This window comes from Molossus molossus, unplaced genomic scaffold, assembly GCF_014108415.1.
Source record: "Molossus molossus isolate mMolMol1 unplaced genomic scaffold, mMolMol1.p scaffold_m16_p_11, whole genome shotgun sequence".
NCBI lineage: Eukaryota > Metazoa > Chordata > Mammalia > Chiroptera > Molossidae > Molossus > Molossus molossus.
In genome coordinates this window covers 38,745,115-38,767,775 of record NW_023425346.1, presented here as the reverse complement: position 1 = coordinate 38,767,775, position 22,661 = coordinate 38,745,115, and the positions used below count along the sequence as shown (strand labels likewise).

The window sequence follows — 22,661 nt, the reverse complement described above, 5'->3', positions numbered from 1 at the left end:
CCTCGTTAGCTCAGTCTTCACCAGAAGCCCAACCCGCCCCATTTCTCACCTTCTCAGCCCGCCCCCCTGCCCGTTCTGTCCTCTGAAACTCATTCTCTACCCTCTACAAACTCCATCATGTTCTCTGAACATTCCTTTCACCAGGCAAAACCCTGAAACATGGAGAAAGCAAGGTTTAACCTGAATTTTAAAGCCTATTAACACTGTTTTTCCAGCATTCCATTAAGGGGAGATTGTTTATACATTCACATTTGAGTCTAATGTTCAGCCAGTATAAATAGGAATGGTTGTACCAGTTGTTGAAATACCAAAATGTCTCTAAACCAGATGGAGGTAGATCCTTGCCTGAAACTTTCCAATGATCAAGTGATTAAAGAATTAATGCCTAGCTTCCCAAAAGGTACCTGGGACCCTGTACCAGACCAAAATCTTGCATCTGTGATTCCCATTCCACTTGAGTAGTAAATACTTCCCCAGCTCCTATCCCAAAAACCCCAGCCTGGAAATAGATTAAGCGTCTCTCCTTTCACCTTCCAATTTCACCTCTATCCTCTTTCAAAAACCTTACTTGTTTTCAAGTTCATGTCATTAGACTTTACCACCCATTATCCCTTCTTACAGTTATCTACTCATCTATTGCTGTTTGCCATCATTCATGATGACCTGGGCATCTGGCTGTTTCCCTTTTCAAACTTGTATCTCTTTTAATTCTTGTCATCTTCTGCATTTCCATGAAGCCTGCAGTTCCTAAACCACCTCACCTCTGATGATCTCTTTGACCCTACCTCAGCCACCCACATTCTTGTTATAAACTCTGACTTGGCATCTTGATTATTTACACCAACTCTGAGACTTCAAGCATCATTCCACAATATGAAAACCATCTTCTCTTTTTCCAGCTCATCTATTCTGGTATTTCTTTCTATCCCAGCATGTTCTTGGCAGTATCTGGCTTTCCAAGCCATTGACCCTATAAATTCTTCCACTATTAGTTACACCCTCACTTCCATTTCTTCCCAGTTTAGGGTCAAGGTCCATCATTATAACCTGTCCTTTGTAAGCACTCTTCAGTCCCTTAGTCCTCTCTTCCTGCTTCTCAGTTACCTAGCTAATATTCATATTAAGCCCAACCATTTGCCTGCTCTAAGCCTCCACCTTCAAAGCTGAAGAAATGCCTGGAGAAAAACACACAACCACAAGTAGCTTCAATTTAAATTCTGCATATCTCTAATAGGCATTTCCAGGATAGGTTTCAAATAGCCATTTCAAATCTTTCTTCCCAACCCTGTATCACTCCTCTCAACCCCAACATTATTACCGTCCTTGGGAAAGAAGAAGCAATCAAGTAAGAACTCCCTCTTCTCACCACCCAAACCATGACCTTTCAGCCTCTACCCATTCTCTCTGCAGTCCTTTTAACTATGAATGAACTGTCCCTGTTCCTAGTAACCACCAACCTCTTCACTTGTGCCCTAGATCTCCTGACTTCCTGGCTTTTTAGGAATCATATGCCAACATTTATCCATCACTCTTTTCTGTTTTCATCAGTTTTTCCTCACTCCTCTACTCATTCTATTACTCACTGGTTCTAACTAACCCTCCTTTAACCAGAATCTCCTTCCAAGAACTTTTCCAATTCTTTAATTTTCTTCACAACAAAAGTTGTTTAAGGAGTTGTCTGTAAGCACTGTCTCTACTTCCACAACCAAACCCAATAATATTTTATCCTTGCTTCTACTTAAATTGTATATAAGACTGTCAAAATCACAAATGGCCTCATTTCACCAAATGCAACCTCTACACATCTGCTTTAAAAAATATTTGAACTCTTAACTTCAGGGATACCATACTCTTTTTATTTCCTTTCTATCCCACCAGCAACTCTTCCTTCTCTTCTAAATAATGCAGTGCTCCTAATGTCTCCCTTCAATATCTATACATTATCTATGGGTAATTCCATCCAGTATCAAATACAACCAATATGTAAATTGCTCCTAACTCTATATCTTCAGCCAAAACTCCACCCACAATCTCCAAACTCCACTTATCCAACTGTCTGACATCTCCAAAGAAAGGAGTAATAAGAGTCTCAACCTTAACACAGCCCAAAACAGAATTTTATATCTTCAGTCAAACTTACTTCTCTCCCAGTTCTCTCTTTCTCAGTTTATGGCCCAGTTCCTCAAGTAACAAAAGTAAGCTTCTGTATAGATTCTTGTTTCCTTTCTCTTTATAATTAATCTATCAGCAAATACAGTCAACTAACTCTATCTCAAAAAGATATCCTAAATCCACCCACTTGTTTCAATCTTTAACACAGTGCTTGTACATACAACTATGATTTCTCAGTTGGACAACTAAAATAGACTCCTAACTGAAGTCCTGTTTCCAATCTTCCCTCCCCACCTACCCTAAACCAATCCACTTTAAACAGCCAGAGCAGTCTTTGATAGCAAGCATTCTGAATGGGGCAGTAATAATACCCACAACGAGGGGGACAAATTTGGTTAGAGATGGGATATTATACATAACAATGATTTGTTGTTCTTCCAGACTCAACTCTACTCAACAAAATCTTATTCCTTCATATGTAAGGAATATTCTCTTGCTAAGGAAAAATTAATTAAAAATTTATATTAATTCCATTTGATGTTTTTAAGAGAGATATTACAAGAAGAAAGTTAAACAAGACACTGTCTTATAGCAACACCAGCATTTCATTTACTGGCCCATAATCATCCAATGGCTTATATAACTATAGAATGAAATCTAAGTGTCTTACTTTGCTTTCTCTCTACCGGATCAGCTGGTGAGACCAAGATGGCCAGGATTATAATTCTGCTGCCTTCAGCCCCTACACCAACTACAGCACCCATTATCTACCTGGTCACACCCTACAGGTACACAATGTCCTCCAAAATGATGGGAACATGCCCCACGAGCCCAGCCATCCCCAAGACCCACAGGGCCCAAGACTGGAGTAGCTGAAGAAACTGTAAACTCCTACATTGACAGGGAGGAGATACCCTTCCCTGTGGTCCCCAATAAAAATGTGAAAACTGAAAAAAAAAATCTATGGGGTCTTTTGGCCCTTGCCTACTTTTTAAAGATTCTCTTGTACATTGTGGTAGACTGAAGAGTGGCCCCCAAAAGATATACATATCCTAAACCCTAGAACTTGTGAATGTTATTTTATATAACCAAAATTTTTAATTAAAATTAAAAAACCCTTTGCAAATGTGATTAAATAAAGGATCTTGAGATGGAGAAATTATCCTAAATTTTTAGGGTGGAACCCAAATGCAATCACATACATCACTGTAAGAGGGAGGCAAAGGGAGATTTGACACACACAGAAGAGAAGAAGGCATTGTGACCATAGAGGCAGAGATTAGAGTAATGCAGCCCATAAATTAATAAGTGCTGGAAGCCACCAGCAGTTGGAAGAAGCAATAAACAGATTCTCACCTAGAGCCTAAGAAGAGAACACGGACTGCCAACAACTTGATTTTGGCCAGTGATACTGATTTTGAAATTCTGACCTCCTAAGCTATGAGAGAATCAGTGTTTATTGTTTTAAGCCACCAAGGTTGTGATAATTTGTTACAGCAGCCACAGGAAACTAATACAGACTCCACTCACTCTCTCTCACTAAATTCCAGGTTTATTTACCTTCTTCTGCCCAAAAAATTCATCAGGAATACAATTAGGGTTTTGGCACCAGCTGTCTTTTCTTCTGGAATGCTCTGCTCAACTTTGCATAACTAGCCCCTTCTGGTCATTCAGGACACAGCTCAAATGTCAGCTCCTTGGAGAGGCCCAAACCAACCAAATCCAAAACAATCTGATAGCTATCATCATCTCATATATCTTCTTTATTTAATCATTATTATTTCATCCCCAATGCCCATAATGTAAACTGTACAAAAGCAGGGACCATGTCTGTCTATATGCCTCTATAATCTTAATTTGTAGAAAAATGTCTATCAAGATCCCAAAATGGTGGCGGAATGAATAGAAGCTACACAGACCATCTCCCAGGACCAAACTGGAATTACAACTAAAACACAGACAAATCGATGGAAAAAAGCAACAGAAAAGCAGCTTGCGAGAACCATATAACCAGGGACACTGACTCCATCCTGGTAGGATTGTGAAGGCACAAGACGAGTGCTGGGAGCCCACGGTCTGCAGCTCAGCAGCGGCCTTAGCTATGAGCAGTGCCCTCGAGTTACACTCCCAAGTGGCTCCACAGCACAGAGCCGGGACAGACGCTAAAATAGCCACAGCCACTCACCTTGGGCTCTGGCAGAGGGAGGGCAGACTGGACTGGAACTGTGTGGGGACACTTGGGATTTGGAGGGCACTCACAGATTTTTCTAAGTTGCAGCCACGCAGGACAGTGGCCATATTGCTCCTTCCCAGTGCTCTGGGAGAGGCGGGCGGTGGGGGGGGAGGAGAGGGGGGGCTCCCTCAGAAATTAAACCCCACCCTGTTGGCCATTGAAATGCAAATTGAGGTTACTAACAACCAACATCTGCCCCACCCTCGGGAAATCCCCTTATGCTGAGCACCTGAGGGAGTTTTTCAATCAAATAACAACCCAAAACTCTTCAAAAAACCTGGACTCTAGCCTCCAGGCAAAAAGCTAGAGGATAACAGTACCTTTCCTGGGCTGGCAACTCTAACCAGGAAAGTAAGACATGACAGTGGTGTTTAATGTGGGTCCTCCCTTGCTCATCTAAACCCAGGAGAGGGAGCCACAAACAGCAGAACACCAACACCCACAGGGAAAACTTGACAGGCTCCAAAGCCCACTGTGATAGCCAAAATGGTGAAACACAGAAACAAAAGCCAAATGAAAGAACAAGAGACCTCCACCAAAGATGGTATCAATGGGGAGCACTTAGGTAAGTTAACAGAGATAGAATTCAGAGCCATGATCTTGAGGAAGCTCAACAGCATGAGAAAGGACATAGAGATGCTGAAAATAAACCAATTGGAAATTAAAAACCACCGAGAAGAGGTCAAGAGTGACATATCAGAAATAAAGAACACATTGGAAGGTCTAAAGAGCAGAGTAGAGGAACTGGAGGACCAGATCAGTGAATTAGAAGACACGGTAGAAAAAAATCGACCAATCAGAAAACCAAAAGGAAAAAACAATTAAAAAACAGGAAGACAGCTTAAGAGAACTGCAGGACAACTGGAAATAACATTCACATCATAGGAGTCCTGGAAGAAGAAAATGAGCAAGGGTTAGAGAACACATTTGAAGAAATAGTGACAGAAAACTTTCCTAATTTGGAGAAGGAAGAAGGCATTCAAGTTCAAGAAGCACAAAGAGCCCCAAGTAAGAAGAACCCAAACAGGCCCACACCAAAACACATAGTAATTAAAATGCCAAAAATTAAAGACAAAGAGAGAATCCTAAAAGCAGCAAGAGATAAGCAACAGGTTACCTACAAAGGAAACCCCAAAAGGCTCTCAGCTGACTTCTCACAAGAAACACTACAAGCCAGAAGAAAATGGCATGAGGTAATCAAGGTCATGAAAAACAAGGATCTGAATCCAAGACTACTCTACCCAGCAAGGCTATCATTCAGAATAGAAGGTCAAATAAAGAGCTTCCCAGACAAAAAAAAAGGCTAAGGGAATACATTAGCACCAAACCAGCACTGCAAGAAATGTTTAAAGGATTGCTGTAATTAGCAGAAGAAATGGGAAGAAAAACAGAACCACACTAAACAAAAATGGCAATAAAAAAGTACATATCAATAATCACCTTAAATGTAAATGGATTGAATGCTCCCATAGAAAGACAGAGTAGCTGATTGGATAAGAAAGCATGACTCATCTATATGTTGTTTACAAGAGACCCACCTCACAACAAAAGACTCACAGAGGTTGAAAGTGAAGGGATGGAAAAAAATTTTCCAAGAAAACAGAAAGCAAAAAAAAGCTGGGGTAGCAATACTCATATCTGATCAAATAGATTTCAAAATGAAGGCCATATCTAGAGACAAAGAAGACCACTACATAATATTGAAAGGATCTATCCAACAGGAAGATATAACATTGATAAACATATATGCACCCAATATAGGAGCACCAAAATATATTAAAAAATCTTCTGGAGGACTTTCAAGTAGAAATCGACAGCAATACAATCATAGCAGGGAACTTCAACACCCTGTTGACACCACTGGATAGATCCTTTAGACAAAAAATTAGCAAAGAAACAGACACTCTGAATGAAACAATAGACCAAATGGATTTAATAGATATCTACAGAGAATTACACCCCAAAACTACAGAATTCACATTCTTCTTAAGTGCACATGGGACATTCTCAAAGATAGACCATGTGATAGGACACAAACTAAATCTCTACAAGTTCAAGAAGATTGAAATCATATCAAGCATTTTCTCAGAACACAATGGCATGAAACTAGAAATCAATTGCAACAAGAACATGCAAAGACATTTCAACACATGGAGGCTAAATAGCATGTAATTAAACAATGAATGAGTTACCAAAGAGATCAAGGAAGAAATTTAAAACTCCCTGGAAACCAATGAAAATGAACACACAACAACACAAAATCTATGGGAAGCAGCAAAAAGCAGTTCTGAGAGGGAAGTTCATAGCACTACAGGCCTACCTCAAGAAACAAGGAAAATTTCTAATTGACTGTCTAACCTCACAACTTAAAGAATTAGAAATAAGCAAAAGGAAAACCCCAGATTAAGTAGAGGGAAGGAAATAGTAAGATTAGAGCAGAAATAAATGACATAGAGACCAAAAAAACAATTCAAAGGATCAATGAAACAAAGAGCTGGTTTTTTGAAAAGATAAACAAGATTGATGGACCCTTCACTAGACTCACCAAGAAACAAAGAGAGACAACCCAAGTACACAAAATCAGAAATAAAAGAGGAGAAATAATAACTGACACCACAGAAATACAAAAGATTGTTAACAGCTACTATGAACAATTATATGGCAACAAATTCAACAATCTAAGTGAAATGGACAAATTTCTAGAAACACACAGTCTCCCAAAACTGGACCGGGAAGAGAGAGAAAATTTGAACAGACCAATAACAACTAAGGAAATTGAAGAGGTAATCAAGACTCTCCCAGCAAACAAAAGCCCAGGCCCAAATGGCTTCACGGGGGAGTTTTACCGAACATTCAAAAAAGAACTAACACCCATTCTCCTCAAACTATTTCAAAAAATTCAAGAAGGAAGACTTCCAAACTTGATCTATGAGGCCAGCATAATTCTAACTCCAAAACCAGAAAAAGACACTACAAGGAAAGAAAACTACAGGCCAATATCCCTGATGAACATAGACGCCAAAATCCTGAACAAAATACTAGCACATCGAATCCAGCAATACATCAAAAAAATTATTCACCATGACCAAGTGTGATTCATTCCAGGAATGCAAGGCTGGTACAATATTCGCAAATCAATAAATGAGATACACCACATAAACAAAATGTTGAATAAAAACCATATGATCATATCAATAGACGCTGAAAAAGCATTCAACAAAATCCAGCACCCATTTCTGATAAAAACGCTCAGCAATGTGGGAATAGAGGGATCATATCTCGACATAATAAAGGCCATATATGAAAGACCTAAAGCCAAAATCATACTCAATGGGCAGAAACTAAAACATTTTACTTAAGAACAGGAACAAGACAGGGATGTCCACTTTAAGCACTATTATTTAACATTGCACTGGAAGTCTTAGCCACAGCAATCAGACATGAAGAAAAAATAAAAGGGATCCAAATTGGAAAAGAGGAAGTAAAATTGTCATTATTTGCAGATGACATGATATTATACATAGAAAACCCTAAAGACTCCATCAAAAATCTGCTAGACTTAATAAATGAATTTGGCCAAGTAGCAGGATACAAAATTATTGTCAAGAAATCAATGGCATTCTTATACACCAATGATAAACTCACAGAAAGAGAAACTAAAAAAACAATCCCATTTACCATTGTGGCAAAAAATTTAAGATACGTAGGAATAAACTTAACCAAAGAAGTAAAGGACCTATTTGCAGAAAATTACAGGACATTTAAAAAAGAAATAGAGGAAGATTTAATTAAGTGGAAGCACATACCTTGTTCATGGATTGGAAGAATTAACATCATTAAAATATCCATACTACCCAAAGCAATCTATAGATTGAATGCTATCCCTATCAAAATATCAACAACATATTTCAAAGAACTAGAACAAGCACTTCAAAAGTTCATATGGAACCAAAAAAGACCCCGAATAGCCACAGCAATTTTTAAAAAGAAGGACAAAGTAGGTGGGATCACAATTCCAGATATCAGGTTATACTACAAAGCGACTATCATCGAAACAGCCTGGTACTGGCACAAGAACAGGCATATAGACCAGTAGAACAGAATAGAGAACCTAGAAATGGACCCAAGGCAATATGCTCAATTAATATTTGACAAAGGTGGCAAGAGCATATAATGGAGTAAAGACAGCCTCTTTAATAAATGGTGTTGGGAAAATTGGAAAGCTACATGCAAAAAAAATGAAACTAGACCATTAACTTACACCATACACAAAAATAAACTCAAAATGGATAAAATACTTAAATATGACTCGTGAATCCATAAAAATTCTAGAAGAAAATGTAGGCAACAAAATTTCAGACATCACACGCAGCAGAATTTTCACTGATACATCACCTAAGGCAACAGAAACAAAGGAATAAATGAACACATGGGACTACATCAAACTCAAAAGCTTCTGCACAGTGAAAGAAACCATCATCAAAATGGAAAGTCAACCCACTGTATGGGAGAACATCATTGCCAATGATACATTAGATAGAGGGTTAATTTTCAAAATATATAGAGTACTTTTACAACTCAACAAAAGGAAGACAAAGAACCCAATTAATAAATGGGCAGCGGAGCTGAATAGACACCTCTCCAAACAGGACATACAAATGGCCAAGAGACATATGAAGAAATGCTCAACATCACTAATCATCAGAGAGATGCAAATTAAAACAACAATGAGGTATCACCTCATACCTGTCAGAATGGCCGCCATCAACAAATCATCAAACAAGTGTTGGCGAGGGTGTGGAGAAAAGGGGACTCTAATACACTGCTGGTGGGAATGCAGGCTGGTTCAGCCACTATGGAAAACAATACAGTGTTACCTCAAAAAATTAAAAATTGAACTTCCATTTGACCCAGTGATCCCACTTCTAGGAATATACCCTAAAACCTGAAACACCAATCCCATGTTCATAGCAGTACTATTTACAATAGCTAAGATCTGGAAACAGCCCATGTGTCCATCAGTAGACAAATGGATAAAAAGGAAGTGGTACATATACACAATGGAGGACTATGCAGCTGTAAGAAAGATCTCTTATCCTTTGAGACAACATGGAGGGACCTGGAAAGTATTATCCTAAGTGAAACAAGCCAAGCAGAAAAAGAGAAATACCACATTATCTCACTTATTTGTGGAATATAATGAATATAACAGTCTGAGGAATAGGGTAAACCCAGAAACACGGAAGTTGGGTACAGACTGACAACCCTCAGAAGAGGGGTTGGTGGGGTGTGGGAAGACATAAACCACAGATCTTATATGCATGTATGCATAATCAATGGACGTGGACAACAAAGCTGGGGACGGGGCGGGGGGTATCGGGAGGAGGGTGTCAATGGGGTAAAAAAGGAGAAACATCTGTAACAAAAATAAAATTTTAAAAAAAGAAAGAAAAATATCTATCATATAATTAGATGATGGATAAACTTAACAAATGAATGGATGACATAGGTGGGGAAAACATGGTAGTGCTCTTCAATTATTGAGGAGAGACAGCATTTGGAGAGCAGGGAGAGAGGTGAGTCTTGTCTTGACTATGGGACATCCAAGTAGAAATGTTCACTGAGTGTGAACTCAAGGAAAAGCTGTAGCTGGGGATGTTGACTTGGGAATAATTAAAATGGAATATAGCAGATACATTTGATGGTACAGAAAGCATCTACAATGAGAAGACAGTGAATTGAGGAACAGACCCTGGGAACTCTAGTATAAAGAAGAAGATCCTTCAGAAATATGCATAAGGAGTAGTTCAAAACAAGAAAAAGGAATCATAGTAGGCTAGTGAAAGCTCAATTCCACAAAGGAGGAGATGAGCAGTACCACAAACATTTCAAGTAATAAGGTCCCATTGATTTGCCAGTCTGGAGGACACCAGTAATCATAACAAGATTTATCTATGGTAGAAGCCAAATTTCCAACAGTTGTAGAGTAAATGAAAGGTGAAGAAGTAGAAAAACAACATATAAAATATGTTTTCAGGAACCATAGCTTGAAAGGAAGGAGAAAGTAAACATGCATCAAGAGGGTGGTGCAGGATAGAAGAATAGTTCTGGTTTTCAGTCTGGTTTGTTTTGGTGATGGGAGAATCTTGAGCATGCTTATAAATATTTAAAATGCAGGTGAACATGGAGAAATTTCATGGAGAAAGCTATCTGATGGGATGGGAAGTATTTAGAAAAGCATCAACTTTGGATAACTCTACCTCAACGCTGGTAACGATTGATGGAATTGGTAGACTCGGATATATAGATGTGGAAAGGAGCGCAAAATATTAAAAGTTGACATATCCATGTTTTCTCAGAATAATAGGATACAAGGACACTGTAAGAGGGACAGCTAACGCTTCACTAAAAACCAATATTCTCTTCTTCCTGGGCTCCCAGCTAGACTGCATTTGCTAATCTCCCTTTGCTAACAAGTGTGTCTGTGCACCTGTTTTTTTTGGCCAATAGGACGTAAATAGAACTGATACATTCATTTTAAGACTAAGCATTCAGAAAGTGGATATGCTTCTCTTTCACCTTCCACTAGCTGAAAATAAAGCCCTAAGGCAGCAATTTTCATCCACATGCCAAAAGAATTTTTAGAAATATAATACCTGACTATTTAGTGAGGGGCAATGACCTCTTTTCCTTTAGGTTGTCAAATAAAAAAAATGACAACAGCCAACACAATAGTCATCTGGTGTGTAGGAATCAAAAGTATATCTATTTTTTTGTTAAAGTGACAAAAAAATATTTTCTTTAGTATGCCACAGAATTTCAGTAATTAATTTATGTGTGCCATGAGATAAAAAAAAAGGTTGAAAATCACTGCCCTAAGGAATGGCAGTCACAAAAATGAAAGTTCCAGGATGCATGAGTCACCCAGTGGAGGAAAGCTATTCACTAACCAAGACATGATCTGTTGTGTTTGTGCTTTTATCTATTTTCAGCTCTTTCTGTTAGGACAGTTTAGTCGGTTTTAATCACTATCAATTATCTGATTTTAAAAAACACACAGGCAGAGTAAAAGGCTCAAAGAAAATGCTGAAGATTCAGAAAAACTATGGCAAGAAATGGAAGAAGGTGCCATCTAGAAACAGGTGCAAGAACTGCCTCGTGGCTGCAGCTGGAAAACATAAATGTGTATGTACTGCCAAATGGCACGACCGGGTTCATTTTCCCAATACCATTCATAAGCCCAGGTGACGGAGTGCAAAAAGCAAACTGATATCAAGTTGTAGGTTCTTTCCTCATCCACTAAGACTAAAGAGGATTTTAACAATGTCATGGGCTCCTAGAAGTCAAATCAAAAAGAATATCATGGGTGGAAACTGTTGAACCAAAGGGTAACATATTAGAAAGTGAAATTGCTAAAAGGCAAAGTTCAGTGGAATCCAAAGTAGCAAAAAGCAGCCCTGGCCAGTTTGGCTCAGCAGTTAGAGCGTCCGCCTGTGGACCAATGAGTCTTGGGTTCGATTCCAGTCAAGGTCATGTACCTAGGTTGCAGTTTGCCCCATCCTTGGTCCAGTTGTGCAAGAGGCAACCAGTCGATGTGTCTCTCTCACATCAATGTTTCTCTCTTTCTCTCTCCCTCCCACTCTATCTGATGATAAACAGAAAAATATCCTCAGGTGAGGATTAAAAACAAACAAAAAACAAAGTAACAAAAAGCAGGAAATACATTACAGATATGCAAGTAGGATTATCTCTTAATTCTATTTCTTAATACAGTCAGTTTCTGTTATACCAGAAAATAACTATGTGGCTTTGAGTGACTCACCTAAGTTCTCTGAAACTGTTTCCTTAATGATATAAAAAGGTCCACTGTTGATATATGAAATGATGTGTGCAAAGTGCTTAGCACAGAGCCTGGAACATGGTAATTGCTCAGTAAATACTTTTTACTATTTATTATAAATAATAATAAGGGAGTTGGATTAGATATCTATTTTAAAATTCTGTGAATATATATTTTTAGATAAATATGCCAACAATTTAATGGTGAGCTAGAGTGAGAGAAAGGGGTTAATATCAGCATATATTAATAAAAGAAATAAGTGAAAGTATACTTGTTATGATAGATCCTATTAGCATAAGCCAGGAGGGAGATCAAGGAACACAGTATCTCCCAGATATAAATGCTACATCTAGAAACTCTGAGAGAAAGCAAATCCCAAACTCAGGGAAGCAGAAGGAGAGGTTAGGTTAGGGCAGGGCCCAGCACTGAACAGAACCCATGGCCAAGACTGTCTCCCACTTAGGCAGGACAAGAGTAATAAAACACTCCCTACTTTTTTATGGGCTTTAAATTCCATACAGTCCTTCCACCTCATTTTACAGAGGAAGAAACTGAAAATGTCAGAGTCTGACCAAAGCCACACTCAAGTGGCTATAATGAGACTTTAGGGATGAACAGAAGTAAACACTGCTCCCCCAAAGCTCCTTCCACCTATCCTACACAAATTGTGCCCAGGGTTTTGTCCCCTTAGAATCCAGAAACCATTGAGGAGGTGACAATTTTTTTTTTATTTTTATCCTCACCCGAGGATATTTTTCCATTTTTTGTACAGATAGAGTGGGAGGGAGAGAGAGGAAGGGAGAGAGAGAGAGAAACATCGACGTGAAGGGACACATCGAGTGGTTGCCACCCGCACGACCAACCAGGGCCGGGGACAAACTGCAACCAAAGTACGTGCCCTTAGCCGGAACCAAACCCGGGTCTCTCCGGACCGCAGGCCGACGCTCTAACCGCTGAGCCAAACTGGCCAGGGCGACAAGTTAATTTTATCAATCATCTTGTTATAAATTAATGTTCAGGATTTTTTCTGAAGAGACTGGATTAAGTGGGCAGGTGAGAGAGAAGGGAGACATGCGTGAAGAGAAGGAGTCCTAAGAGCTCGGACAGAGATGGCTGAGCCCTCAGTGGTTAGTAAATGACCTCATCATTTGTATAGCCCTCCACCAATTTTCAGGAATTGCTTTCATAACTTTGGTTCCAATGCAGTTTTCCGTTCCTCCTCCTAAATATCCTTTATATATTAAAAATGCCAAATGTGTAGGGAGAAAGAGGAGGCCTCAAAAAGATAAAGTATCCATTAGTTTAACTGATTATCTAAGATGCTCCTGCTTGTGTGTTATCTGCTGTCTAATCACACTCAACACATTTCTATCACTTATTTCTTGAGTAATTAAGTGATGAGTGGATTATGAGGCAATCATTTATTCAACAACTATTTACTAGGTATCCTGCACAAGCAAGGCACATGGTTTGGGCATGTGAGGTCTACAAAATTGTGTAAGATCCCTTTATTATGCAGGATCTTCTGCAGGAGAGGAAATACTGCACGTTTAATTATTACACATAGGAATAAATGACTGTGAGTGGCCATGAAAGAGTAGTTGAAGGGTTTAGAAAATGTGCATATTCACTGCAGCATTATTTACAATAGCCAAGATATGGAAGCAACCTAAGTGTCCACTGATAGATAAATGGATAAAAATGTGGTATATATTTACAATGGAATATTATTCAGCCATAAAAAAAGAATAAAATCTTGCCATTTGTGACAACATGGATGGACAGAGAGAGTATTACGCTAAGTGAAAGAAGTCAGACAGAGAAAAACAAATACTATATGATTTCACTTATATGTAAAATCTAAAAAACAGACTCATAAAAACAGAGAACAATCTGATGGTGGCTGCGGTGGAGGTGGTGGTGGAGGGGAGGTTGGAGGGGTGGGAGGATAGGTAGAAAAAGTAAAGGGGAGGGAACACAGTCAATAACACTGTGATAACTGCACGGTGACAGACGATGACAAGACAGTGTGGTGATCACATTGTAAGGTATATGTGTGTCAAATCACTACATTGCACACCTGAAACTAATATGCCAACTATACTTACTTTTTTTTTTTAACAGAATTTAAGACGAAAAACGAAAATGTATGTAACACTTCTGATGGGCTGTAAGGAAAAGCACCATGAAACTGGCAGCCACGGTTAGACACTCGGGGACTCAGAGATTGGTAGGATTTCAGAAGGGTGACATGGGAGGAAGAGCATTAGCACAGGGCCAGCAGTGAGAACAAGACAGATTAAGGGAATCCCAAGTAGTCCAATTGGGCTGAACCACAGGTATTATAGGGCAAGAAACTGAGGTGGAGGGATTGAGCAGAGAAAAAAAAAATAGAGAAAAACCTCATGGACCAAACAACAGTGTAGTGAATTTGGGGAGGGGTGGAGGGGGGTGGAGGGGGGTGGAGGTGGAAGAAGGTATAGGGGTGATGGAAAAAAATAAAATAAAATGAAGGGGGGAAAAAGATTAGAAAAGTCCATAATTCCAAGACAAATATTTAGAACCTGATCCAATAGGGCAGAGTGAGCCACAGAAACGTGGAACAGAGAGTGATATGATCAAAGAAGTTTTGACATTAGCACAATGAAACAAAACATCCTTTCTTTATTCCATTTAAATAAGGAAAATGACTTCTGAAAATCTAGTACTCTGAGCTACATTATTTTTACCACTTTTCAAATACATTTAGAAGTTTATTATATTTCAGTGAAATAATAATGGCATAGAATCTTAACCAAAATTTTTCTAAAATGTTTACCATGAACATATACTTTTGTTCCTATTCTGTATAACCAACTGGCCATAGTGGTCACTGATGGATATAAGGTAAGTAACAAAGCTTTCTTAGCTTTTGTCAACAAGTCATACTTAGAGGCCATCTTGTTTGACAGAGGCAGCTTCTAGAAATCTCCTTTTCAGGAAGTAGCCACTCTGTTCATTTATGGGGTTTGTTTCCTCCTCTATATTAAAATATTTTACAGAAGGTCCACCTGCTGTGGCTCAGTGGATTGGTCCACCCATGCACCAAGAGGTCACTGGTTCGATTCTTGGTCAGGGCACATGCCCAGATTGTGGGCCTGATCCCCAGTGGGGGGCATGCAGGAGGTGGCCAATCGATGTTCTCGCTCATTGATATTTCTATCTCTCTCTACCTCTCCCTTCCTCTCTTTCTAAAATCAATATTTTAAAAAATTATTTTACAGAAGAATATAGGTAGGTAATCAAATATGAGATTCCACCAGAGGACACATCACTATTTTAAAAATATGAGGCTTGCCTGAAACACCAATCAGAAAGAATATCTGCACCCCTATGTTCATAGCAGCACTATTTACAACTGCTAAGATCTGAAAACAGCCCAAGTGTCCATCAATAGATGAGTGGATAAAAAAAAACCGTGGCACATTTACACAATGGAATACTATGCAGCTCTAAGAAAGAAAGATCTCTTATCCTTTGAGATGACATGGAGGTACCTGGAGAGCATTATGCTAAGCGAAATAAGCCAGTCAGAGAAAGACAAATACCACACTTATTTGTGTAATATAATGAACAAAACAGCTGATGAACAAAATAGAACCAGAGACATAGAACGGAGTACGGTTCAGACTGACAAAGCTCAGAGGAGGGGGTAGGGGCAGAGGTGAGACAAACCAAAGAACTTATATGCACGTAGGCATAACCAGTGGACATAGACAACAATGCTGGAGGGAGGGGTGGCAAGATGGGGAGGAGGGTGTCTAGTGAGGAAAAAGGAGAAACATCTGTAACAAAAATAAATTAATAAAAATTTCAAAAATAAATAAATAAAAATAAAATAACAAAAATATGAAGCTTAAAAAAAATCTAAGGCATCCCCAAATAATGTTCTAAAGTTTTGTTAAGACATATCTCACAACAAATATTTAGTTAGGAGGGAAACATTTTTTATTAACTAATTTTAGTAAACTAATAGGACCAAAGGTTGACCTAATTAAATTCAGAAACCATGTTTTGTCTGTTGCATAAGTCAGAACTCTGATTTTGAAAGAACCAACATAAAATTTTCAACTGAAAAATGGGAAACACAAGCACAGACATGATATAGAAAGAAATATTTAAACCGAGGAACCAACAAAAAATAAAAATCCTGGAATACAAGAAAAAAATCACGGTCACATGATTCATGTCAGGACACAAAATTTGAGTTCTGGACAGATTCTGACCACAAACATTATCTAAACATCCTCAGGTATTTAAACCATCAGCTCCCTGAGTTTCTTTTTCCTTAAATGTTCCTGAGATGAATCCGATCATCTCTCTCTTCTACATTTCTTTCCCCCGTCATGTCATCAATTCTAAATAAAGAAATATACAACACGCCCTTTATTACATTCTTCTTCCTATATGGCACATCTTTCAAGTTTTCTTCTTATCTCAAAGGTGATGAGTCCTGATGGAATTATCTAAGTATTTTAATGAACATGGGAAACCACCTTGATAATACCTTCTTGGTTTCGATCAGTCTTTCCCTATCTCCCAAAATAACAATCCTGAAATTAGCCAGTTGTGGAGGTGACAAACCTAATGACTAGTAATTTTCTTCTGAAACTTCAGATGAAAACTACTGCCCATTGTACTCAATTGGACTAAATAACAGGCCATCTAACGCAAGTGTGTTAAAAGTGGCAATTCTATTCCTGAGCTTTAAAACTTCAGAGACAGCCTGGCTGGTGTGGCTCAGGGGTTGGGCATCAACCCATGCACCAGGAGGTCACTGGTTTGATTCCCAGTCAGGGCATATGTCCAGGTTGTGGGCCTGATCCCCAGTGGGGGGCATGCAGGAGGCAGCCAATCAATGTTTCTATTTCTCTCCTTCTCCTTTCTCTCTTTCTAAAATCAATAAAGAAAAAGTTAGGAGAAAAAACTCAAGAGACATAGTGAAAAGTATTATTTAGTGCACATACAGAATTTTACTATAGGTTTCTAATATACTTTTCCACAGATAGTTCATTTTTGAAAGTATATGACTGTGCTGGCTTTTTAATACACTGAAGTACACAACAGCAAACGTTCTTGAAACAAAGATGATCTTCTTTTGCTGTAATCTTCAGGAAACTTTAAGTTTCTCTATTGCTAAAGTGACATTCTCTTCACCGCAAAGTTGTCTCCAGCACTTGCTCCCGTGTTAACATCTCCCTTCCATAACCACAAGAGTTATATGCTGACACTCTACCACTGGGAAAATGATTATGCAAGATCTTTTATTGGTCTCTAATTGCTTTACATCTAAACGTTTTATCTTGTTAAACTCCAACTTCTCAAAAGCAGGATAACCATGTTTTTTCTTTTCCTAGCACAGTTACTAAATAATCCTGCACAAGCCCACAGAAAACTGCAAGTGCTACATAAAGCCAAGTGCTACATACCTTTGATTTCTAATGCTCTTTCTGAAGTGTTACTTCTGCACTTAGGACAACCTAGTGAGTCTGGGTGTTGATAAGCAGAAAGAAGCAAGTTTTGTAAAACCGAAGCAGAAACATCATCCCATTAAAAAGAAAAAAAGGCAGACATTAGATAGTGACCTGGATATTACTTCCCTTTTCTAACAACCATACCTGGCACTAACCACCTTCTCCATGACCCAGGCATTCACACCAAATTAAAGAGGAGAAAGCCTGGATAATTTATGCACAATATGCAAGAACTAAATTATCTAGCTAACTATATTCCTTGCCTAAATCTTCCCTTTATGAATGTAAAAAGAAAAAATATAAGGAAGGAAGCCAATATTTTTAAGTTTACTACCTGACAGTTCCGTCACTAGCAGCTTTACATGTATTATCTTATATATTATTATCCATCTTTTGCCAAGGAGATAACTGAGGTTCAGTGAGTGTGAATAGGTTACCTAAGGTCAAAGTCTTTGGTTTTTCTTCCCCCCACTACACTCAGCTAGAGTTTGTCCCACAGTTTAGTCACTCACTGTGGAAACATTTACTGAGCGCTTATTACATGCTGGTCACCACTCTAGGCATTAGAAATACAAGTGTATGAGGCTGACCAAGTCCTCTCACAGAACTAACATGCTAGTGATGAAAGAAAGAAAACAACCAAACAGGATAATTTCAAACTTATAATAGTTTACGGATATGACTTATGTACTATAAGGGTCAAATTTTTTAAATATCCGTAATGAGATTAAATGGTTGCAAAAACTAAATGGATAGGCAGGGTGCAAAGTCCACTGATGACTGGTAGCATTGTGGCCCTACTATCAATTACTGAGCCAGGCCACTGCATCTATTAATAAATCAGAGGGAGAGAAAAGGAAGCCCAGCTTTAATGCTGCTCAGAATTTTTTCATAAAATCAAGTGACTATGTGAAATACCAGAGTGGACAGGTCTATCAGTATTGGCTCTCAAACCCAAAATTCCACATTTTAGTCATAATTCAGTAAGGAACTGGGGCATTATTTGAAGAGTTGATTTGTAAAATCAAGGAAGTGTTATAACTTGACATATGCCCCAATGAGAAAAACATCATAAGGTGTCCCAGACTACACATGGTATACATTGGGCAATGGCATCCAGCTCTCATCAGATGGCCAGCCAAAACTGTAGGACTCAGACTGCACTGCTCAGTAGCTATCAGGAAGTGTTTGGCCCCAATTGGGCAGTTGCCATTACTCTCCACACTCCAAAAAGAAACTTCACATCTCTTAAACTTGGAACACATGCAAAATTCTAACAGCTTTGTTTTAGATGAAACTTACCCTTCTTTCCCTCACCCAGTTATACAAGGGTAAGTTGGCTAAATTAGCTGTTAGCTATTTCTATAGCTGCCTCTCATGATATTTATAATGTGTTGTGTAATTTGGGTTAGCTCGTGCCACGAAGACTTTATGAGAGTTTGTGTTTGTAAATTACTTTGCAACTCCTACGGAGGGCTGTTCGAGAGCGAACGGTCCTCTTCATAAGGTGGAAGGCAGTCTAGAGACCAGCTGCTAAGAGCAGGGCTTCATTCATAGGCTACACCTTCCGGCCAAGCATTCTTTGCAAATCTTTTTGCTCGGTAGGAGTTATTCCTTGGGGAGTGGAGGCTGTTTTGAGTTCATCTGTGTACCTCGTCCACTTCCTCCCAGAACAACCTCCAGAAGCTAAGGTCCTCAAAGAAGCCTCAGCGCCCTTCCAGAATCTTTCCCTGCCTTGCTTCAGAAAGGAGCAACAATCCTTACCAGAGGAGCGACATCCACAAGCCAAAAGTTTGCAGAAAACTTTCAGTTAGATACCAACTCTCCCCCCAAAGTCGTGCCACTTAACTAAGGAGGCGAATGGATTACTACACCCCCTCTCACCTCACCCCCAAGTGTACACAGTGAAGCCCTAGATAAGAATGGGTCCACCTTCTGTTGTTGGGGAGAAATGATAAATCTTTCCCCAGATTCCCGCCACCAGCCACCCCAACACTGGAGTCATGAGCGGGCGGGCCGGGGTCGAAAGGGACCTCTGCAACCCGGGGGCGAGGGGCCGGGGTCTCCCGGGAAGCACACACCTGAGACCAGTCCTGTGGCGCGAGGGGACAGGGCAGGAGCACCTGGTTCCTGCGGCCGGGGCGGAGTCGCTGTCCCTCGGAATCAGAGCCGCGGCCGGCGCGCGGGGATGTCACTGTGGGGCAGGTTGAGCCAGTGTAACCCGACGCGCCCGCGCCGCGCCCCCTCCCGCCGGCCACTTCCTCCTCCCGCTCCCGCTCCTCCTCCTGCCCCGGGGTGGCCCGGTGGCGCGGCCGCCACCGCCCGCCGCGAGCTGCGGCCCAGCCCCTCGGCCCCGGCCCTCGGGCCCAGCAGGGAACGCGGAAGTGAGGCGGGAGCCCGGGCGCGGGGAGGGGAGCCGGGCGGCGAGCTGGCGAGGCCTCCGCCGCCCAATGAACGTGACCGCGCGGGGACACGGGGACACGAGGCCCGCCGGGTGGGGTCCCGGCGCGGCAGGCGGCGGCTCCTGCCCCACTCCAGACCCTCCGCCCCGCCTTGCCAGGCGGCTGCCCGGCAGGGAAGCCTGGGCGAGGCGAGGCCGGGGAAAGATGGTGGAGGTGTCCGGTTGCGCCGTCCTCCGCCATGCGAGCCGCCCTCGCCATCTGCCCGGAGAGGAGACTCTCCCGCCTGCACCCGGCGGGCTGGCTTACCTGGTTTCCTGTCACCCGCCCACGAATCTGGCTTCCCCGCTCTGAGGCCAGGCCGCCCTGGGCCTGGAAACGCGTGTGGGAGCGGGCGAACCCCTGGGGCCCGGCGTCAGATCCCGGGCCCCGGCCAGGCTCCTCCACCCCCTCCCCCGCGCCCTGGAGGCGCGCCTGGCCTCCCGACCCGCCCAAATGTCAGCGCGGGGGCCCGCGGGGTTCCAAGCCCAGCACCAGGGGGTAGGATGCTGAGCACCGGCTCCTCCGGCCGAGCCTCGAACAGGTTGGGGGTGGCGGAGAGCCCCGCAGTAGAGCAGCAGGCTTCCCAGTTGCACCCCCCAAAACCGACCCTGCCCACTGAGCATGCCCAGCTCCCTTGGAACTACAAGTGTTAGGCCAGACCGGGTGGACCCAAGGAAGGTGCAGATGGGGTTCAAATGGACCCCGTTTCTTTAAAACCTTTCCTCCGAAGACCTCTGGCGTTTCACAAGTATCCTTTCTACCCTGGTGTTGGAAAATATCCAGAGGAGGTTTGGAAAGGCCTTCTTCCAAAGGAAGGCAGCCAAATTTCTTTGAACCAAAATCGCAGTGGTGGATTTTTCCAGTCTTCTTACAGATTGATTTCTTTAAATACCACAGAATTATTCAAATTGACCCTGAGGAATGTGTAGGTTCATTTTATCCCAAATTGTAGCTTCAGGAAACCAGTCTATCCAATGCATAGTGTAGCTGGTGGAACAGTGGTTGTCAACCTTGGCGACTGAAGGGGTTTAGAACAGGCCTCACCAAAATGTGCCATCTGGGCATGTCGATTATTTTGAGCTGAGGCAATAGAGACCCTAGGGGGGCTCATGGAGAAACTTTTACCTCTCCCTTAAATAATCTAAATTGGGGGCCTTGCAAAAAGTAAGAGTTATTACAAGAAATAAGGTTTTATATCTTATCTATAGAGCGGGGCAAACATCTATTTAATTACTAAATATCTGCTCTTCTTATCTTCCTGCAAATGACCTTCCTCCTCTCTGAAATCTCAAGGGCCTGATGTCATCCTCATGTCATTTTCCCTTTCTGTCTCTGAACCTCTTATGAATGTGGGGTTCCCAAAGGTACGTATGTAATTACATTTGATTATTTCTCTCTTATAAATCTCTCTTGTCCATTTGATTATTAGACCAGCCAGAAGAACTTGGAAGGGTAGAGGAAAGTTTGTTCCTACTCAGAAATACACATTAGAGTGGGGGTGGGGGTGTAAAATGACCAGTGCCAAGATCCCATCCCCACATCGATTGAATCTGTGGATGAAACCTGGAAGTCCTTATCATTTAAAACAGTGATTTTCAAAGGAGAGCCTTGGGATCCAGCAGCCAGCAACATCACCTAAAAACTTCATAGAAATGCAGATTTGACTTCATTCCAGATTAACTGATTCCTACACCCTATGGCTGAGGCCTTTCTAGCTGATTTTACAAGACTTTCCAGTGATTCTGATGCACACTGAAGCTTGAGAAACACTGTTTGAAAGGTTCCCCAGGTGACTCTAATGAGCAGCCAGTGTTGAGAACCAATGTAATAGACCAGTGCTTTTATATTTGTTCAAATCCCAAACATTTATTTAGAAGAGCAACATGTAACACAGAAGAATACTCTAGTTGAATTGAGGTGCCAGTCCTGGATTTCTTTCCCCCTAATACACCCAGAACAGTTCAGTGCTTGGAAAATGGAGACCATCTGTTATTCACTCTTGTACTCTGGAGCCTACCACACTGCATGTAACATAATAGATATTTGATAAGTGTTTATTGGTTTTAAATGAATGCTTAGGTGAACAGTTTGCTCAGGGACTATTATGTCTACTCTGTAATTTCCCCACAAGTCCAGGTCACCTTGCCAGCTAACAATCCAGCAAGAATTCAGTTCTCATCAATAACCCATGACCATCTGTGATGGTCTAACCCAAGTCAGACCCTGATGGAATAGGGCATGGGAGGAGGTAGAGAATTTAGAGGAGGTGAAAAAAGTCAGAAGCATTGGACATGATCTCTCTCGCCAAAGTTGGGGTCCAAAACAACTAAAGGAAAGCATGAGGACACTAGGCATTCATTGGAATTTGGGAAAGGCACCAAAAGAAGAAGTTCTGTAGGGGAGAGGTTAGGAAAGAAAGATAAGGAAACTTAAGGTGATCAGCCTACGGTTTACTCTGAATCTTTGTTTTCTAAACAACCCACCTCCACCCTCCATACACACACCTAATCTTAACTACAGCC

General features: G+C 41.0%; 1 protein-coding gene across 2 annotated transcripts in view; it reads right to left on the bottom strand.

Annotated features, from left to right (window-relative positions):
* The window catches only part of GPD2 (glycerol-3-phosphate dehydrogenase 2), a 151,773-nt gene extending 131,861 nt beyond the window's left edge, over window positions 1–19,912 (bottom strand). Inside the window, exon 1 of one of the 2 annotated variants that reach the window (XM_036254911.1) lies at window positions 19,780–19,912. The gene's annotated coding sequence lies outside the window, so the exon portion shown is untranslated. Of the gene's footprint in view, window positions 1–17,653; window positions 18,307–19,779 lie in introns of those variants that run through there. The other variant, XM_036254912.1, reaches the window with a different exon arrangement.
* Window positions 19,913–22,661: the final 2,749 nt, after the last annotated feature.